This window comes from Zonotrichia albicollis, chromosome 28 (genome assembly GCF_047830755.1).
Source record: "Zonotrichia albicollis isolate bZonAlb1 chromosome 28, bZonAlb1.hap1, whole genome shotgun sequence".
NCBI classification, from domain to species: Eukaryota; Metazoa; Chordata; class Aves; order Passeriformes; family Passerellidae; genus Zonotrichia; species Zonotrichia albicollis.
This window is the reverse complement of record NC_133846.1, coordinates 1,397,915-1,418,055: the sequence shown is the minus strand read 5'-3', so window position 1 is coordinate 1,418,055 and position 20,141 is coordinate 1,397,915. Positions and strand designations below refer to the sequence as shown.

The 20,141-nt window shown below is 49.7% G+C and overlaps 1 protein-coding gene across 1 annotated transcript in view; it reads left to right on the top strand.

The window, feature by feature from the left end:
• Window positions 1-20,141, top strand: part of LGR6 (leucine rich repeat containing G protein-coupled receptor 6) — a 169,280-nt gene that overhangs the window by 90,232 nt on the left and 58,907 nt on the right. The gene's annotated exons all lie outside the window — the stretch shown is intronic.

Below are 20,141 nucleotides of genomic sequence, written 5' to 3'. Positions count from 1 at the left end.
GGAAGAAAATTTTTCTCAAGTCCAACCTAAAACTCCTGGAAGGCAATTTGTGGCCATTACTCTTTGTTTGATCACCTGGAACCACTCTGAAGGGCTTGGCTCCATCATCTTTGCTTGCAGGCCCTTGGCAGTTCTCCTCTCAGCCCCTTCCCTGCTCCTTCCACCTCTGTTCATGGGGCAATGCCCTGGGACCCTGGCTCAGCCACTGGACCTGTCTCATTCCTCCTCATCCTCCTTACACTGGGCACAGTTCTTCATGTGTGGCCCTCCCAGTACCCAGTAGTAGTTTCTGTAAATATGAATTTAAATATTAATTTTCAATGGGGGTGTTGGCTGTGCAGGATGTGAATGTTCTTTGTGCCAGAAGAGATTTGAAACATTTGTTGCTGAAACATCACTGGCACATGGTTGTGGTTATTATTAAATTGTGTTGACATCACCACCAGTGCCAGAGTCAAGACCCCCACTCCAGGGATTTTGAGATCAGGTTGTTTTCCAAGTGATTTCTCTTTCAAGGGAAGCATGGCATGGAAGGTGTGCTGGTTCTTGGCTTCTTTTCTGCCTCTCTCAGGGTCAGGATTGAAAGAGCTCAAGATGATATTTCATGTTCAGACTCAGATGTTTATGTTTTCCTTATCCATATTACAGTCTCACAAGCAGTGAGTTCTGCAGTATTTCACTAACAAGGTACAAAAATGGCCCCATATCTATCACTACAAGGTCTTTAAAGGAAAAACTATCCAGTTAAGAAATGACACCTGAATTATTTTCACTTTCAACCCAATAACTAATCCCTTGTGTCCCACAATGCAGACTTTTCTGTTCAATTACACAAAACCACCAAAACCCATGGAGAAGGTGAAGAAGAAGGAGCAGCCTGTGCCCTAAAACCTCCATCTTGCTTTATATATATTACTATATTCCAAACCCTTAAACTCTTAAGTTTTAGATTTTACATGCTACTCTGTGATATTACAGAGGCCATACCCTATGATATTACCTACCCTGTGATATCACACACCTCTACTCAAACTCCACACCCACAATCCCAGTTCTATCATTCCATTCTGGAAGCTTCTCAACGGCCTCAGGTCAATGCAGTGTCTCCTGGGGGTCAGTGCCTGGCAGCACAGAAACTGAAATTCTCAGCAGCCAGGGGGGGTTCCAACAGCAGGTCACAGCCCCAGGAACTGCTCCAGAACACCCCTTGTCCGTCAGCCTGTCTCTCCTGTGCCCTGCCAGTGTGTGACAGCCAGTGCCACCAGAGCAGAGCCACCCTTGGCTTCTGAAGGTTCTGCCACAGCCTCCAGTGCAGCTCTGGCCACCGGTCCTTGGGCATTCACTACTGCCAGGGCTGGGAGGTCCACATGCTCCATCTCCTCAGCCCCTGCCAAAATACCACAGGGCAAATGCCAACCACCCCAAGAAGACAGCTGTAGCACTCTGGGGTTGTTTAAGGGGCAGGGTGGGAGGATCCTTGTGTGAATTAGCACTGAGGTACCTACTCCCAGTGCATCTCAGGGCCACCTCAGCCAGGGTGGCTCTCCCAGGTGTCTCCAAAGTTGGGTCAGGAGCTAGGGCCAGCTGGGATCCAGTGCTCTTCCTGCAGAAACCGAAGAGTAAAAGCAAAATTTTGGAAGAAATAGGCTGCTTTAGACATCCTGAGGGAGACTAGGCTTGAAACCTGCCTGCAGTGAAACCTGCCCTGAGCACAAGAGGACAGGAGGGAGCTGTTCTCCAGGGTGGACACTCCACAGGATGGTTATTCTCCAGGGAACAGGCACAGCCAGCTCTGCCCTGCATTGCACCACACCAAACTCCTCTTCTGCCTCCAGCCTGACTTCTTTAAAGTGTGGAGGGCATGTGCAGACAAAGGTGATGATTTGCACTTTGATGTAATCACAGAACCATCAAGGTTGGAGGAGACCCTCAGGATCATCTAATCGCCACCAGCCCAGCACCACCACATTGACCCCACACCACATCCCTGAGGGCCACATCCAGACACCTCTGAACACCTCCGGAGACAATGATCCACCACCTCCCTGGGCAGCTTATCCCAGTGTCTGACCACTCCTTCAAAGAAAAAATAATTTCCAATGCCTAATGTGAATGTCCCCTGGAGGAACTTAGGGCCATTTCCTCATTGTCCTACTCCCACCTCACTGTAACCTCCTTTTAGGCAGCTGTACAGAGCAGCTTTCTCCTCCTCCCACAAGAGCTGCCCTGCAGAGACCCTTGGCCTGGTGAGGTCCAAAGAACCAGGTCTGGTGACACAGCCCAGTGTTTGAAGGGGAATACAGGGCTGAGATGCCCTGCTTGGTTTCCACTGCCACTCCAAATGTGGCTACTCACCTCAGACCAAGAGACTCCATGCAGATTGCATTGAAGTGATTTTTCCCCCCTCTTTTTCAAATATCTGAGTCATTTTCCACAAGTTTATGAGACTCCTGTGTATCCATTGCCAAAAACTTTGCCAGCCTGGAACACCTATAGGTCACCCACAGCTCTGTTTTCAGGAATTACCAGTCAGGCCATGTGAGCCCCAGTGTCTTTGTGCTGCTCAGAGATTCCTTTTTTCCATTCAGAAGGGGAAGTGGCTTTAAGGCACACCATGACAGCCCAGACTTGTGTGGCACTTGGTGAAATATTAACTCCCTGTTTGCATGTTGGCCACACATCCTAAGCAAGCAGGACAGCTGGGAAGGAGTGAAAATGGGAGCCAACAGGAGTGGGGTGGAACCAGCAGCAGACAGAAGGGGATTGTGTGGTGATTATTTTCTTGCTCTTTCAGGTGTTTACATTTGGTGCCCATGTTTGTCATTCTGGGATTTAGGCAGGACTTGAAGGGAAAGTGGGCATCCCTCAGGGACTAACTGACCCAGCAGACGAAAGGCAGATTCTTAATGACCAGGTCTTTTCTCATGATTACAACAGAAGCAGCAAAACCAAGTGGAGACTGAGAACAATTATTTTCAGCTAAGTTCTATCAGAAAAACTTGCCAAAAATTCAAGAGATGGGGTGACCAGAGAAATGGGACAGAAGGGGATGCTCTAGCCACTGTGGGACAGAGAAAGACTGGCATTCACTGTCTGCACAGCACAGAAGTAGATTTGAAATGCAGCAAAAACCTATGTCAGTGAGCTCCAGTTGTCTCCAAATGTGGCAGCTGCCTTGGCTTCTGGCATTTAGAGAGGATGAGACAGGGCACACCACCCAAGCCGTGGAATTGAGCTGCAGGGTCCCTTTGTGGCACTGCTGTGGTCCAAGCCTAGCCCCAGGCAGGAGGAGCATCCAGACCTGCCCTGAGTCCCTCTGATTGCTGGCTGAGAGTGCTGGGCAGGGCAGGCAGCTCCTGCAGATTCTGAGATGAGGAACTAGCTGGAAATCTGCAGGGAATCTGGGAGTCCCTGACAGCAGGAGATCAGCTTCATGTACCTGTTCAAGGAGACAGAGGCCAGGCAGGAGGAAACTTCAATAAATGCTGTCACTCAGAGGGCTGAAGGAAAGATATTCCTCATTTTTATCCAAAGGGGAACACTCTGACTCTCCCATCTCACTGAAACTTGCCTGAACCATTTTTTTCTGGTTTGCTGTCTGTCCAGTGAAGGATCTTGAGCTCCCAGGGAGCCAGTGTGCCTCATCTAGAGTTGTTAAAATTAGTGTTCTGCCAGTGCTGGTTTGTCACAGACATCTTTTATGGAAAATCCTTTCCTTAGGACTTTTCCTCCTGAGAAGCTGAGAAGCCTCAGGAACAAAATGTAAACAATGGTTATCTGCTGCTGTGGAATGCAACAGGTGCATCTGTGATTGGTCTCATGGGGTTATTTCTAATTAATGGCCAATCACAGTGAGCTGGCTCGGACAGAGAGTCCAAGCCACAAGCCTTTGTTATTCATTCTTTTTCTATTCTTAGCCAGCCCTGTGATGAAACCCTTTCTTCTATTCTTTTAGTATAGTTTTAATATCATATATATAATAAAATAATAAATCAAGCCTTCTGAAACAGGGAGTCAGATCCTCATCTCTTCCCTCATCCTGGGACCCCTGAGAACACGGTCACACTGTTTCCACAGCATGTCTTTAGTGGGGGACACCACCCCTGCCATGAGAAACTCTGCACACCTGAAGCCCATGGGTTGGCAGCTTTGAGGAAGCTCCTTACTCACAGACAGGTGCCCAGGTGCTGATGCAGGTTGAAGTAGCAGCCTGTCATGTTGAAGTAGGTTGGAGCAGGTTGAAGTAGATCACCCTGTGCAGAGTAATCAGAGCTGGGGCACAATCAGAGCATGAATTCTCTGCTCCAGAGTCCTCAAACCCAGGAAAGCCTGGGGCTCTCTTGCACTGCACATGCACCCCCTGTGCCTTTCACCTCTGGCTCTGTGGTAGCCTGAACACAGCTTATCCTCTGTACCAAGAGCAGGAGCTCTCTGCACCTGGGGCCTGCTCACATCTGGCTCTAAAACACATTCTGTCACACACATTTAGTTATAAACCTGTCTTGGTTTCTCACTCTGAAAGGAAACGAGCATGTAATAGCCACACAAATTTTTTTTGTTTAAATGTAACACATTTATCTGTAAAACACAAATAAAAAGGAGAAACAGAGGTGTCACAAAGAGCATGCTTACACCGCTCTGCTTCTCTTCTTGCCTTCTGATGGGGACCTGTCTGTGGGTAAGGAGCTTTCTCAAAGCTGCCGACCCATGGACTTCAGGTGTGCAGAATTTTTCATGGCAGGGGTGGTGCCCCCACAAAAGACATGCTGTGCAACCAGCACAGGCAGAACATGAATTTTAACAACTCTTGATAAGGCACATTGGCTCCTGGGAGCCCAAGTTACTGAAGATCCTTCACTGGACAGACAGCTGTCGTTTTAGGACATGAAAGAACACAAGCTCACACCACTGTTCTCAAGGTGAAGAAAAAGGGAAGTTTATCTTTTGACTCCAACATTTATAGTTTTCCAAGAGTGACAGTGGATTGGAGGGTGGCAGTGCCACCTCTCCAATGACACTGGACAAACCAACAGTCCATCAACTTTCTCCTCCTCCATAAAGGAATGCAAAACAATCAGTTATTTACAGAAAGTGTGTGAGAAAGTTTGCTACAATAATGTCAACATCATAAGGCTTGGAAAATCTTAAAAAACCAAGGTGACAGACAGCAAACCAGAAAAAAAATGGTTCAGACAAGTTTCAGTGAGATGGCAGAGTCAGAGTGTTCTCCTTTGGATTCCTGCTCTTGGACATTCCCATTGCCCTGTGTGATCCCCCCATATCCTTCCTAACCAAGGAAGATGCAGCTCTGAGTTCTGGCTAATAAATAACATTTCAAACATGGGAAGAGGGCTCCCTCCTGCAAACTCTCCTTGAGGTGCTGTGAATCCCAGCCAGCCAGGAGCAGGTTTCCATCCATCCCACATAGCTCTGTGCCAAAAGGGCATTGGTAGGTGTAGCATGTCACCATGCCATGTTCTGACCCAAAGCTTGGCTGCTCCAGCTTGGACCACTGGGTATCACCAACCATTGGTCATCAGGGACCATGGTGGTCTGCACCATCCCTCCTGAAAGGGTTTGGCTTTCCCCAGCCAGACGTTTCAGCCAGCTTGAGGGGCAAGCGTCACACCCACCCAGATAGTCCCATCCACATCAGACACCCCTGTGCTTCCAAAAACCCCTCACCAGACCAGAACCATGCCCAGACCAGAACCAGAGCTGTCAGCTCCAGGATGGGGACACATCACTGTCTGGAGCTGTCAGGAAGGACACCTTGGCAGCTTTCTCTAGATGAACACAAAGAGGAATTTGGATTTCAAAAGAAAAGTCCAAGCTCTGGAGACCGAGCCTCCCACCAAGCACGAGGGAGCTGCTTCCCAGCAGGTTTGATTTATCTGGGGAGCGTGTTGGGAAGGCCAGTGGGGAGGATTAGAAAGAACACGCACACCTGATGGCAATGCTCTGAGCCCTGCAAAGGCTGCCAAGGCCTTACATAATGCTCAGATGCAGTTGTGCTCCCCTGGCAGAGTGTCTGGCTGCCAGTGGTTTGTAGGTGCAGTAACAACATACCATGTGCATGCTGGAAGAGTCGTGTGTCAGTCTAATTAACGACTTTGTGGTTTGTGAGCACTTACCTAAAGCAGATGGGCACTGTGTCTGTTCCTCTGCCAGGCAGAAAGAGTCCAAGGTATTTCAAAGTGAGCAGGTGCTATAAATTATAATTACCAAGCTTGTCGAGGTAGAGAAAGCAGAGAGAAAAGAAACCTGGTGGATTAAGAGATCAAGATAAACTCCTGGTTTTTTTCTTTTTCAAGTGCCTATGGAAAGCTTTTTTGAGAGTTTCTTGCAGATCAGCATTTTGGGAAGGTGTTTAGCATGTGTCTGGCTCTTGAGGGTGAGTGTTGTCTATATCAGCCTGGGGGGGTAGGGAGGATTTACTGCCAGGCAGAAGAGTTGAATCTCAAGATCCTGCACCAAGAGACTGAGCTCTCCTTACCCCTTTTCCACACTGCACTTTGCGTTTTCTCTCCCTGGCAAGATGCTCCATTCTGCTGGCAAATCAGCCTTGTGGCTCATTCCCTAGCTCCGTATCCCACAAGGATTGACTCTCCTGCTGTTGGGCTTGATGGCATCCTGGAAAACAACCTGTGACTGTGTCCCCATCTTCTTCTGTCTCTTGGCAACTCCTCCTGTGTGCAGAAAAGGAACTGCTTCCCTCCTGCCAGCATGTGCCAGTGCCCTACAGCCAGCCATGCTCTGCAGCAGGGCAGAGGCAGCCACTGCCAGCCCCAGTGTGCAGCAGCCCCATTCCCTCTGATCCTGGCCTTGCCCTCATTTTATTTCCCCTTTCTCCATCACACTTTTGCCTCCCTCTGGAATATTTGCAGAATTTTCCTGCCACTGTGCCACAAACCTGCTGTTCCCAGCTGAAATCAGCCATGGTTCCTCTGAGCAGCTCTCTGGTCCCATCAGACCATCCCACCAAGGGCACGTTCTTGTTTGTGACCCTTGTGTGACAGCAGGGCTGTGCTCTGCTCCGCTGGCCTTCACAACCTGAGGGGGTGCAAAGTGGAGGAGAAACTCTGCCATAAATGTTGTTCTTAAAAACACTGAAATCATCTTCCTGCTTGCTAAAGCTGTAACTTCCCATTATATTCTGATTTCACTCCAGCTGTACTTGACCCATAATCAATAAATGCTAAATCAGCCTGACATGTAACTCCCTGTACACAGTTTAATTGTAGGTCTAACTAAAACAATCCACTTCCTCCATCCTATTAGTTTGCCACCATTTGGACTCCTGTGGAAATGCAATAAAGGCTGCTTCCTCCCCTGTCCCTTAAGGCAGCTAATTATTTTCATACGTATGGCCAGAGATTAAAATGCAAAAGATGACTTATAGCAATTTGAGAACATGTGGACTTTGATGTAGACAAAGGAGAAAGGCTCTCCCCACCAGATCAGATTCTCACAAGCATATAAATTCTTATGACAGAAGGAAGAAAAAAATTCCTTTGGAATCAACATGGCCTGAAGAGCTCAGTCTGTACATTCCTCATTTCACTTCTTTGATCTGTTTGAGATTTGACAGTTTGCTGTTCACAGCAATATTCCTCTCTATAAATCACAGGTGATGCTGTGAGGTTTGGGGAAGTTGTTGTTTCCATGGGTTGTTTAGGGGATAAAATCTATGGACAAACTGACACCTATAAAGTCAATAAAGCACAGCAGTGACCAACACCCTGCTGGCACAGGAGCTGTCTTGTGGTGAGCCCACCTCAGCTCTGATTTACTGGCCTCAGAGTCTTTCTGGAGCACAAAAGGAGGCCAGGGAAGAGCAGTGAGGTTGCTCTGATGGAGTGCATGAGGATGGGCTGGAGTAGAGTGACTGCAGATGTTTCCCTGGTGATGGCTGCTGCTGCTGAGCACACAGGACCTTGGATTTCCCCTCTTATGGACTCCTCTGCAGCAGGGAAATGAGCCCAGGGTGGGCATCACAGTTCCAGCACCATGCTGTCCTTTCATTGTGAGGGCACAGGCTGCTCAAAACCTTCCCATCCCAGCTCTGAAATCCCCTTTTCCCTGAGGCCCCTCTTCCAGCTCTGGACAGCAGCACAACTGAGTCAGAGAGTTCTGTCCCCACTCCTGTTTTCACAAGCCTGATCTCCATTTTGGCACTTCAGGCTTTGATAATATTTCTCCAAAGGAGACAGGCTGGGAGGGTCCAAGAGCAAACATTCACCACATTGAAGTGACCACTGCAGGCAGATGTGCCACACATCTGGATGCACTGCAGTTCATTTTTAGGCACTGATGTAGCCATGGTGGGTAAGTCTTTGCTGAAGTTTCGTTGCTGCTAGTGCTCCTGGAAGCTGGGTGGAAGCAGGAGCCTCTCTGGCTGCACTGCCATGATGCCAGCTCCCAGGTACAGCTTGCACAGCCTGGGAGTCACCTGGAAATGGCACAGTGGCTTGTGTAATTGAGCCAGTGCACAGACAGGGAAGAGATGATGCCATTTTGTTTCAGGTGGGCTGATGTCCCTGGAAGGGACTGGTGTCTTCTCCTGAGGCGACTTCTCATCATTTGATCCATCAATGATAAAGCAAATTCAGAGGAATTTCTGCTTTTTGGCACACTTTGAACAAATAACATTATTCTGGTTCTATGTACCTTGGGCTGTCCTCCAACCTGCCGTGCCCTGGCTCTTCCCTCCAGCCAGGCTGAGCTGCCACTGCAGCTCTGTGTTTGTCACCAGGACTGGCAACAATGGCTTAGCAAGATCAGACCAGGTTTCAGGAGAAAAAGGTGCATTAGAATACAAATGCAGTTCAACATTCCAGTTTTGGACTAATTCCTCTGTTTACATGGGCCTGAACCAGGTCTGGGTTCAAGAGTATCCCTGAGTGGAAAACAAAGAGCATGGCTGGACCTTATTGGCTGTTCCAGCAGCCTTCTTTGCCATTCAGCTCATGTCCCCATGCTGTTCAGAGTGTGCTCCCCAGTACCTCTGAAAACCATTTTTACTGCAATGATGAGCAGCAATGTATTTCCAAAAGCCAGAGTTGGTAAATCCACTTGGCAGAACATGCATCACTCTCTTTTATTGGGGCATAACCTGTATCTTGGTCACTGTGCTCTTGCTAGGACCCAGGAAGCAGCTCCCTGCAGCCCACAAATGGGGGGATCAGCCACTGTGGTGTTTGGCACAGCCACAAAGACCCTGGGCCGGGTTTGTAGCTGGGATGTTGAGTGCCTGGGACAAGGGGACTGTGTCTTTGTGCCTCTGCTGTGACTGGAGTGCTGGATCCTTCCCTCATGGTGGAGGATCCTAAAATTCTGCCAGGAAGGAGATCAAATTCTTCTGAGTCACCAGCATGGCCTCACTACACAACCTTCCTTCCCTTTGGATAAGTTTCTGCTGTGCCCACGTCTCCCTCAGGCAAACCAGGTGGATTTTTCTCCCCTGACCGTGGCTGGCTCGATATTACCTCACCCAGGAGCAGTGGAAAATGATCAGCATCTGCAGAGGGTGAATCATCTCTGTTATCTCAGAGCCCTCTCTGGGGCATGAATCACTCTCTGGAGGAATCTGCTTTTCTCTTCTGGCTATAGAAAGACCCTATAACTGGTTTTTTATTCACTGTGTGAATAAGGCTGAGTGAGACGTGGTTTTCCTACACCTGGAAACCAAAAGAAAAATGTCCCTGTCCCCACCCCTCACTTTTATCCAGCAGAATCAGCCCCTCAAGCTGGCACACCCCATCAGAGCAGGGGCACCAAAGCAGGGCTGAGCATCTCTGCTCCCCACAGTCCCCTGCACATCTGTGTAGCCCTCAGGGAAATCTGTCAGAAGAGATCATCTCACCCAAAAAGTACAAATGCAAGGAGCAGCTTACCCTCTAACCAGGGAGGAATTTCTCTACACCCCAGAGCTGGAGGGATTTGAATTTGCAGCTCTGTTCTCAGAGCAAGTCAGAAAGGAGGCATGGCTGGTGCTGCATCACAGACATGGATTTTTTTCCTGGCAGTAGGAGGAACTCAGCTGGTCAGATTTGAGTCTTTTCTGCTTAGCAGTAAAAAACCATGAAATGCAATGTGGTTATCCCAGTACAATGGTCTCAATGGCATTTTTAAGAGGAAGATTTAATGACCACACACAAGCTGTTGAATGTATCATCCTCAAGGAGCAGTTCACTTCAGCAGTGCCACAACAAATCCTTGCTGCATTTGTTTTCCATTCATTACTTGCTGTTTTTCAGCAATGAGTTGCTGTGAAGTTTATGCAAAGGCAATGTCCATGTATCTCAGGCTTGTAAGTGCCAATGCTGTGAAGGATCCCAGGATTCCTCTCCCAGGAAGACAAGAGTGTTGTGTGGTTTACCAGGCTAACAGCTAAAAGTTTAGCAAACTTCAGTCAAGAACCGGAAAATAATAGAGAAAAGAGCTATCTGCATGAATTGGTATCTCCTTCAAGGATGGTGTGTGGAGATACAAGACAGAGAAACTGCCCCAGCTGCATCCGCTGCCTCATCTGTGCTCATGATGTGTAAAAAGCAGCAGCTTCCTTTCTTTAGAAATCCCTTCCTGGAATGTGCAGAGAGTAGATCATTCAGGTCCCAGTGTCTTCGAGTGGGGCCAGCATGTCCATGATGTCAGCTTCTCTCTTGAGACTTCACTTTCCAATTTCCCCATTCTCTGAGCTGGTGGCTGGCAGCACTTGGAAGGGGGTGATGAGGATGGGGATGAGGATGGTGATGGGGATGGCGATGGGGATGGCGATGGTGATGGGGATGGGGTTGGTGATGGGGATGGGGATGAGGATGGTGATGGGAATGGTGAGGGAGTCCCTTGCCACGCCCCAGCACCTCCAGAATTCCCACTTGTGCTGCCAGTGAAGAGGTCCCAGCTAGGGGGTGTTTGGAGCTGTGCTTGTCCAGCAGTGCCTATTCCTGCCTGGCTGTGCCCACCAGGCACTGCAGTCACCTCCAAACTTCTCTCTGTTGGCTGTGGCAATGCAGCAGGGGCCCTGGTGCTCACATATCTCCCCAGATTGTTTCCCCTTTCTCTGCCCACACTGCAGTGACTGCAGAACCCACCTTTCAATAAGCAGAGGTCCCTCAGAAGAGACTCTGACACACACTGAAACTTGGCTCCAGCTTCACACCCTCCTCAAACACACTGTCACTTCCCATCTCAGGCTGGAAGAGCTTTCAGGAAGTGCCTTGGCTGCCCCCAGTGTGTGTCCTGGGCACACTGTGAGCACTGAAGAAATAACAATCACAGCTGTCATCCACACTCCTCCTTCATAAAGTCATAAAGAAGGTTCCAATGTGTTTCCATTAACCTTGTCATGGTATAACCCATAAATGTCATGAACCTGAGCTCACTCACCCACATGAGCACCCAGGCCATGCTGTGTGTCCCTGGGAATGGCTCCATGGTAATGAGAGACAACAGTTGCTCCACACAAGAGACATGCCAGTGCCAAAGGAAGATGGGTCCCAGGTGTTCAGGCATTGGTGTGTAAGGAGCTGTGGTTCATCCACAGCTCCTTACACACCAATGAGGAGCTTCAGGCAAACTGGAGATAGGGAGATGGGCAAGGAATGGGCACACTTAAACTGGCAACATCTGTCATAGAATGATGAAATCCTGGAATGGTTTGTGCATAAAGAAACCTTAAGGCTCAACTCGTTCCACCCCTGCCATGGGCAGGGACACCTTCCACTGTCCCAAGCTGCTCCAAGTCCTGTCCAGCCTGGTCTTGGACACTTGCAGGGATCCAGGGGCAGCCACAGCTGCTCTGGGCAACTTGTGCCAGGGCCTGCCCACCCTCACAGCCAAGAATTTCTTCCCAATATCCCATCTAACCCTGCTCTGTGCCAGTGGGAAGCCATTCCCTGTGTCCTGTTGTGCTATCTCTTGTCCCAAGTCCTTCTCCAGCTCTCCTGGAGCCCCTTCAGGCCCTGGAAGGGGCTCTGAGGTCCCCTGAAGCCTTCTTTTCTCCAGGTGAGCACCCCCAGCTCTCCCAGCCTGGCTCCAGCCCTTGGTCCATCTCCATGGGCTCCTCTGGACCCACATAAACAGGCCTGTGTGTTTCTCTCTGAGGGCCCCAGGGCTGGACCCAGCACTCCAGCATGCCCAGATCTGTTCAGAGCCCTCTCCCCAGAGCTCACCATGTCCTGTTCCTTCTGCCCCAAGGGCTGCTCTCCCTCCTCTTCCCCAGCTGCCCTGTGCCTGACAAACACCCTGGTTCCCATGCAGGCCCTGCTGCTGGGTGGGCTCTGAGCCACCCTGCCCAGGCTCCAGCTGCCTCCTGAGCCCCCTCCATTCTCCTGGGCCTGACACCATGGCCAAGGGGGCAGTGCCAGGGCCCAGGGAGAGGCTGGTCTGGTAGCTGGCACAGCTGCCCAGCTTTCAGCAGTTTCTGTAGCTGCACAGAGATTTTGGCAATCCTTCTTGCACCGTTCTGACCTGAGGGGTTTTGGAGGTGTTTGCAACCAGGGATAACAAAGCCCTCTTGTCTACACCAAAGACACTTTGTGTGGAGTCTAGGTATTGCTCTGATTTCATTTCCTGAGCATCCCTCGTGGAGAGCTTCCCACAGAAACATGCCCCATTGAGTCAGGAGGGAAGACTCACAGCAATCCAAACAGAGCCTTGCAAACTTTCTCACCGGGTCCTGTTCCACAGCCAACTGCAAACATGTTTGTGTCTTGAACCTCCATTCACTGCCTGGGATGGTTTGCACAAGTTTCCAGCTGGAAATGGAGCCAGGCAACACTTGTGAGTCTGTCTGGAGGGCTGAGAGTCTTTTTGTGGCACAGCAGGGATGCCAGGTGGAGGAGCTGGCCTACAGGGCAATAATGTGTCATTCACAGAATCATAGAGTGCTTTGGGTTGAAAGTGACCTTTAAATGTCACCTAGTGCAATCCCCTGCAATGAGCAGGGACACCTTCAACTACACCAGGCTGCTCAGAGCCCCATCCAGCCCTCGGTGCTTCCAGGAGAAGGGACACTTCTCTGAGCAGCCTCTGTTAGTGTTTCACCATCTTACCATAAAGAATTTCTTCTTTGTATCTAGTCTGAATCTCCCCTCTTTTGGTTTAAAACCATCACCCCTTGTCCTATTGCTACAGCCCCTACTAAAAAGTCTGTGCCCATCTTGTTCATAGGCCCCCTTTAGACACAAGAAGGAGCTCTGAGGTGTCCCCTCAGAGAAGAAGAGCCCTCTCTTCTCTCTTCTCTCTTCTCTCTTCTCTCTTCTCTCTTCTCTCTTCTCTCCTCCTCTCTCTTCTCTCTTCTCCAGGCAGAGCAGCCCCAGCTCCCTCAGCCTATTTCCAGAACAGGAGGGCTCCAGCCCTCAGCATGGCCTCCTTTGGGACCACTCCAAGAGCTCCATTTCCCCATCTACAATTCATTATGGCAGCAAAGACACAAAAGGCAGGCAGGAATTTAACCCAGCTTTCCCTTCCCAGGTAAGTACTGCAGTCCCTGGCTGCCTTTGTCATCTCCCAGGTGGTATCAGTTGATAGAAGAACCCTGTTCCTCCCTGGGTTCCTTGGGCAGGCTCAGGGCCCCAGAGCCTCTGTGTGTGCCAAGCCCCAGAAGGGCTGAGCACAAGGAGCAGCAGGAGTGGAGCTGGCAGTGTGGCAGTGGGGACAGAGTGGGCTCGAGCAGAGTGACCCCAGAGCTGCCCTCCCTTGTGGCAGGGGGTGAAATAAGCATGGGCAGGAGACTTTTCTCCTTTTTAATGCCTTTATTAAAAATGATCAGCTCAGGTGGGAAGAACCAACAGGCCCGTGCTCCGACCACTGCTGCTCCCAGGAGTGACTCAGAGGAGGAGGAAGAGTTCAGTTTTGTCCACTGGTCTGTGGGCAGAGCTGGGGTTCCATCCTCACGAGAACATCAGGAATATCCCTGGGCTTTCTGGTTTAACATTTGAGGTCTTCTGCCTAGCCAACATCCTTTTCAGGATAGGGTGAGGGGTTAAGAGGTCTTGACAGATACTAGATTCTGTTCCTCACATCTAGTCATCACTTTGATTCATCAGTTTTGTGTTGGCTCGTTGTTTTAGGGGTTTTTGGCAAGGTTTGGTGAGGGGTCTCTCTTTCTGCCTGCCTCTTGTGTCTTTGCTGCCATAATGAATTGTAGATTCAGAGGGTAAATGGCGCTGTTGGAGTGGTCCCAGAGGAGGCCATGCTGAGGGCTGGAGCCTTCCTGTTCTGGAAATAGGCTGAGGGAGCTGGGGCTGCTCTGCCTGGAGAAGAGAGAGAGGAGGAGAGAAGAGAGAAGAGAGAAGAGAGAAGAGAGAAGAGAGAAGAGAGAAGAGAGAAGAGAGAAGAGAGAAGAGAGAAGAGAGGAGAGAAGAGAGGGCTCTTCTTCTCTGAGGGGAAACCTCAGAGCTCCTTCTTGTGTCTAAAGGGGGCCTATGAGCAAGATGGGCACAGACTTCCCCTTCACCATCTGGGTGTCATCCTCTAGGAAGCAGCAGGGTGCCACTCGACAAAGAGGGAATTCTTAACCATCAGCAACAGGTGATTGCAATAACAAACAGTTAGAACTCTACCCTGGCAGCAACTGGCCCAACCCGTTAACTCTGCAACCTTTTAAAAAAAATGGGGCAGCTGTTCTACTCATAACAGTGGGGACAGAGTGGGCTCAGGCAGGGTGGCCCCAGAGCCCTCCCTGGCCATGCCCTCAGCAGCTCCTGGGGCTCCCCAGGCAGCTCCTGACTCAGGCTGGGAGCTCTGCCTGAGAAAGGAGCTGAGCTCTTGGCCCCAGTCATGAGTGAGTTATCGGAGAAGTGGAGCTGCAATGACATCATCTCCTTCTTATGTTACTATAAGGAACTTCGATCCTATTATGGGAGAGGAGGTAACTCAATCGAGCCTTTCAAGATAAACTCAGACAGGAAGAGAGACACGATTGCCTGGAGGCACCAATTAGACGTTTCTGGTGAGCTCAGCCCTGTTCAGCTGACACACGTGTGTGCTCTGGGGCCAGGGAGGCAGGAGCTGCTCTCTGCTGTCCCTGGGGTGGGGTGGCAGGGGTGTCAGCCAGTGCTTCCTCACCGTGCTGCTGGCTCAGCCCTCACACCTTCAATGGGCACAAATCTCCCTCCAGAATGAACTTTCTTTGTGTCCTGTGGTTTGCTGCACACGGGGAACCACAGAGGAGCTCCCTGCTCTGGAGAGAGCACCTGCACCACTCAGTGCTCTTTATCTTCAGTGGCAAGTCTCCTCCAGCTTTATCAAGGGAGATAACATCCCAAGGTGTTGCAAAAAAATACTGTGAGGATGGGCTCACAATATTTTTTGCCCCTGTGGTGACTGGGCCATGGTGAACATCCCAGGCTGTGCTGGAGGGCAGTCACTGCACATCAGTGGCCTAAGACATGCAGACAGACAGCTCTCTCTGGCTCTGATGTGTGTGAGGAAGGAAAAAACAGCAGCAAAATCTGGGACGTGTCCTGACAGCATGGTATTGAGCATTTTTGTTGGTTTTCAGGCTGCAGCTCCCCCTGTAAAGGCTTCACAGCCAGAAGGAAATGGTAAGAGATGGGTAAATTTGCTTCTGCCAGTCATAGGGTGAGGCATTTGCACCACATCTGTTAGGGAACAGAGAGGCTGGTTCTGGTTATCCCCTGGTTGTTCTGGTTCTTCTGCCAGTTATGTCACCAACAGCTCAGAAACACACTTGTACATCTTCTGTAACACTCTGGGAGCATTTCTCGGGAAAAGACAGTTCTCAGAAACTGCTGGGTCTGTGACACAAAAAACACAAGATCAGCTCAGGATTAACACAAACCTCACAACTCAGTCACTGCACTGAGGACTGCACAGACCCCACCCCTGCCAGACCTCCCCAGAAGCTGCACTGCTGGCATTGATTTGTCTTCTGGTCACTGGAAAGGAGGAACCTCCTGCTCTTGACCTTTTCTCCTTAGAAAAGAACTTCCCTATTTGCCTGGTTCCTTCTAAAAGTGTTCCTGATGCCACCATCCTCTCTGGAAGGCAGTTGATTTCTCCACAAGCATTTCTCAAACACAGACAACATCCAAACAATGAAGGGGCTCTTCCAAGGCATGTTGGGCCCTGGAACTCAGTATGAAGCTGAGCTGAAAATGTCCAGCCCAAGGGAACACTTCCCTTTCCCATCCCACACGGTTCCTCTGCCTCCCCAGGGCTGTCACTCCCCAGCAGCAGCAGCAAAGGAAGCAGCTGGCAAGCTGAGGCACACTCACATGTGGAGCTGACCTGGTGCTCTCACCATGGCTCTGCACAGATGTGATCATCTGCCCAGGGAAAAAGCTGCCTCAGAGCAGTGGGCTGTGGATGTCCTTGCAGGCAGCTCCCTCTCCCTCTCTCACTACCCCTGAGTCCCCAGGCCTGAGGTGGCTGCAGGCACTTTGAGGACTTGAGTCATGTTTAAGCCATATAATCACCCTGTAACTCTCAGCAGCAGATGCAGCTCTAAAGCCAGAAACTGAGACTTTGAGCAGCTGCTGGTTTTCATAAGCTGTTGCTCTTGAATGTCCCACTTAAAATCAGCTCCTTCTGCATGCAACAGACAGGCCAGTGCTCAGCAGAGCCTTGCTTGGGCCTGTGAAGTCACTTGGAAGTCCTGGCCATGCTGACATCTGGAGTCCCTGTGTGTGACCCTCTCTGCTCAGAGCAGGTGTGGGATGAGCTCCTCTCCTGAGCCATCCAGCAGCTCTGCCAGAGGTGCCTTCCTCTGCAAGCAAACAAAGAGTTAAAGCTTGCAAGGAAAACCAACTGAGTGATTTGGTGAAACAAAGATTAAAACATCTCTGTGGAAGGTGAGGAGCCAGCCCTGGCCTGTGCTGTCTCATTTACCCACTAATCAGCCCAATTACCTCAGGTATAAATCATAACACAAAACACTTACAGAGCCAGAGTCACACACTGAAGAAAGGAGAGAACTGTTGGGTTGGTTTTTGTTTAGTATAATTGATATAATTACTAACAACCCTGTGCCAAGAACTTCAGCTTTTCTGCTTCCAGAAGAGAGTAGAGAGCTGTCTGAAAGCCATAGCAATTAGCAATCCCCAGATGCACAGCTTTTATTAGCAAGAATGCACATCTATTGCAGAAAGAGCCAGCAGCTCCCTGAGGAGCAATTAACCATCCCTTGGTGCCAGGAATGCAGCTGTCACTGAGCCCATGTCCCCTCAGCAGGGCTGCAAAGGCAATGAGGAGTCCTGCCCACCACGCTGCATGTGAAATGCCTCCACCTGCCAATCCTAGTTCCTCATTTTAACTTACCTGGCTCCAGATATTTTCCTGTGCTGTGGTTCAAGCAGGCTGTTGAATCTGACAGTTCTCAGGTCCAGCTCATTGTACCAGCAGAAAGTCTCCCTTTTGCTCCACTGAGTAATCTGAGCTCTGATCTCCACACTCTGGAGCAGACTGACAGAAATTACATGGCTGGAGCTTCCCAGAAAGTGACCCCAGAGAGTGTCTCATGAACAGATATTGGGGAAAATGAAACAGGAAAGCCTTGTAAATATGATTGCCTGGAAAAAGATTTTGAGAATATAGAAACTATAAGTGAGATTGAAATGAAAGCAAGCTTTGAGATACCTCAGTTACTGAACAACTGGAAAACAATGGTGTGCCCAGCTGAAGGTGATCCCCTTTTGATGGAACAACACCCTCTGCTTGCAGACAGGCCCAAGGGTCAGAGCAGACCCTGCCAGCTTGGCAGAAGGGCCCAAAGAGGAGTTTTTAGGGTTTAAAATGTAACTCAGTGTGGTAACGTAATGATTCTTATAGGCTGTATGTAAATGTTATAGGATTTGTATGTTGTACTAGATTGGTTAGTGAGAATTAGAATATTCAGCACAGAAGAAGATTCATTGTATTGTAGCGGGAATTTTGCTCTTTTTACCCTTCCTTGCTCTCTCATCCTCTTTACCACTCTCTTGCCTTCTCTCTCTTTACTTCTCTCAGTCCTGCTCCAGCTGTGGCTGGCAGCTCCCAGCAGGGCCCTGCACCCAGGCCCTTTGCAATAACCCACAAGTTCCCAGCCCTGCCTGCAGAGATCTCCCATCTCCATCCATCCCCCACCATCCTACCCCCTGGCACTCCTACAGACAGCAGCCACACATCACACCTTGTCAGGAGGTGCCCAGGCAGCCCTGCAGAGCTGAGGAGCAGCAGAGCTGAGGTTATCTGAGCCCTGCAGAGGTCACCTCTCACTGGCAGGAGCTGTGCAGGCACAGAGCTGTGGACACACGAGGCTGCAGCATGTCCACAGCCAGGAACCATCTAGGAGTGTCAACAAATTCCTTGGATGGCCCCAAGCACTCAAAAACCTCCACCAAGGATCCGTGCTGCACTCCTCATACCCATGGACATCCCTAGGGGGAAAAGGGCCTTTCCTGAGTGTTGCTAAACAGCTGCAGAGCAAATCCAGCAGCATTCATGGTTTCCCCAGGTCCTGGGGCAGCATCACAAACCAAACTCCTTTGTGGGTCATACTGAGGAGCTCATGAGCAAAATGGGATGGAAAGTGGGACAGCCATGGGCTCCACCTCGCTCCCTTGTCCCTGTCTCTGTTCCTATCCTGTCCCTGTCCCTGTCCCTGTCCCTGTTCCTATCCTATCCCTATCCCTGTCCCTATCCCTGTTCCATTCCTATCTGTGTTCCTGTCCTCTCCCTGTCCCTGCTCCTGTCCCTGTCCCTGTTCCTGTCCTGTCCCTGTCCCTGTACTATCCCTGTCCCTACCCCTGTTCCTGTCCCTACCCCTCTCCCTGTTCCTGTCCTTGTCCTATCCCTATCCCTATCCCTATCCCTATCCCTATCCCTATCTCTATCCCTATTCCTATCCCTGTCCTATCCCTGTTCTTGTCCTTGTCCTATCCCTATCCCTATCCCTATCCCTGTTCCTGTCCCTATCCCTTTCCCTGTCCCTGTTCCTGTCCCTATCCCTGTCCTTGTCCTATCCCTATCCCTGTCCTGTCCCTATCCCTATCCCTGTCCCTGTCCCTGTCCCTATCCCTGTCCTATCCCTGTCCCTGTCCCCAGCCCAGCTCAGCCTGGTGTACCAGCCCCTGGCTCTGGTTTAGCATCTCCATTTCTGAAAGCTTAGTTTGGGTTTGAGTACTTATAACTACCCTCATGGGTATTTTCATCATCTTTTCTTTAATTAATTAAACTTGAAACAGAGCATTCACTTTAAAACAATTTTCATTAAACTTATAGGGATTTGGATGAAAGAGTATCTCTGGGAAAAATAAGCAGTGCTGCTTTTTTTAATTATTATTATTATTTTAACAGTTTATGATGCCAAAACCTAACAGAATTCTTATGCCGAGGAAGGAATGGAAAAAAAATAACAAAAATTACCATTTTGTGCAGAAGTTTTAATTTTGCTCAAAATGTTCTTGTTTGTCCAAAAACATTTTGATGAAATTTTCAAATAGAATCCTTAGCCTTACTCTGAGCTGCTGCAGGGTTTGCTTTTCTGATCTTTATTCTTTGTAATTGTTGTCTCAAGAAGATGAATTATATTATTCTATGATTTGTTTGTAGTTGGGGAGGCAGTAAGTAAATTGGGGCAGAACTTGCAGTGCCCACTCTCTCAAAAGGAAAAATCAAAATCCATTGTCTTGTGTTGGCCCTCTGAGCAAGGACACAAAACCTGTGGGTGTGGAGCTTTGGGTGTGATGTGCTTTTGTGGTCTTCTCAACTGAACAGAATCACAGAATCACAGAATCAGTCACAGAATGGTTTGGGTTGGAAAGGACCCCAAAGCCCATCCAGTTCCACCCTCTGCCATGGGCAGGGACACCTTCTACATCTCAGGTGGCTCCAAGCCCCATCCAACCCAGCCTTGGACATTTCCAGGGATCCAGGGGCAGCCACAGCTGCTCTGGGCACCCTGTGCCAGGGCCTCACCACCCTCTGAGGTTAACACATTAATGTGGAAAAATGGGAGTAATGGAATAGGGTTTAACCCACCCTGGGTTATCATTCCAGTCTAAGGTGATGCTGCACCAGAGCTTGTATTCTGCATTTTAAGGACATTTTTCTGAAGATCTCAGGATGGTTTGACTGCACTTCTTAACCAGGTACAAATCTCCAGATTTGTCCACCCAGGGCAGGAAATGCTT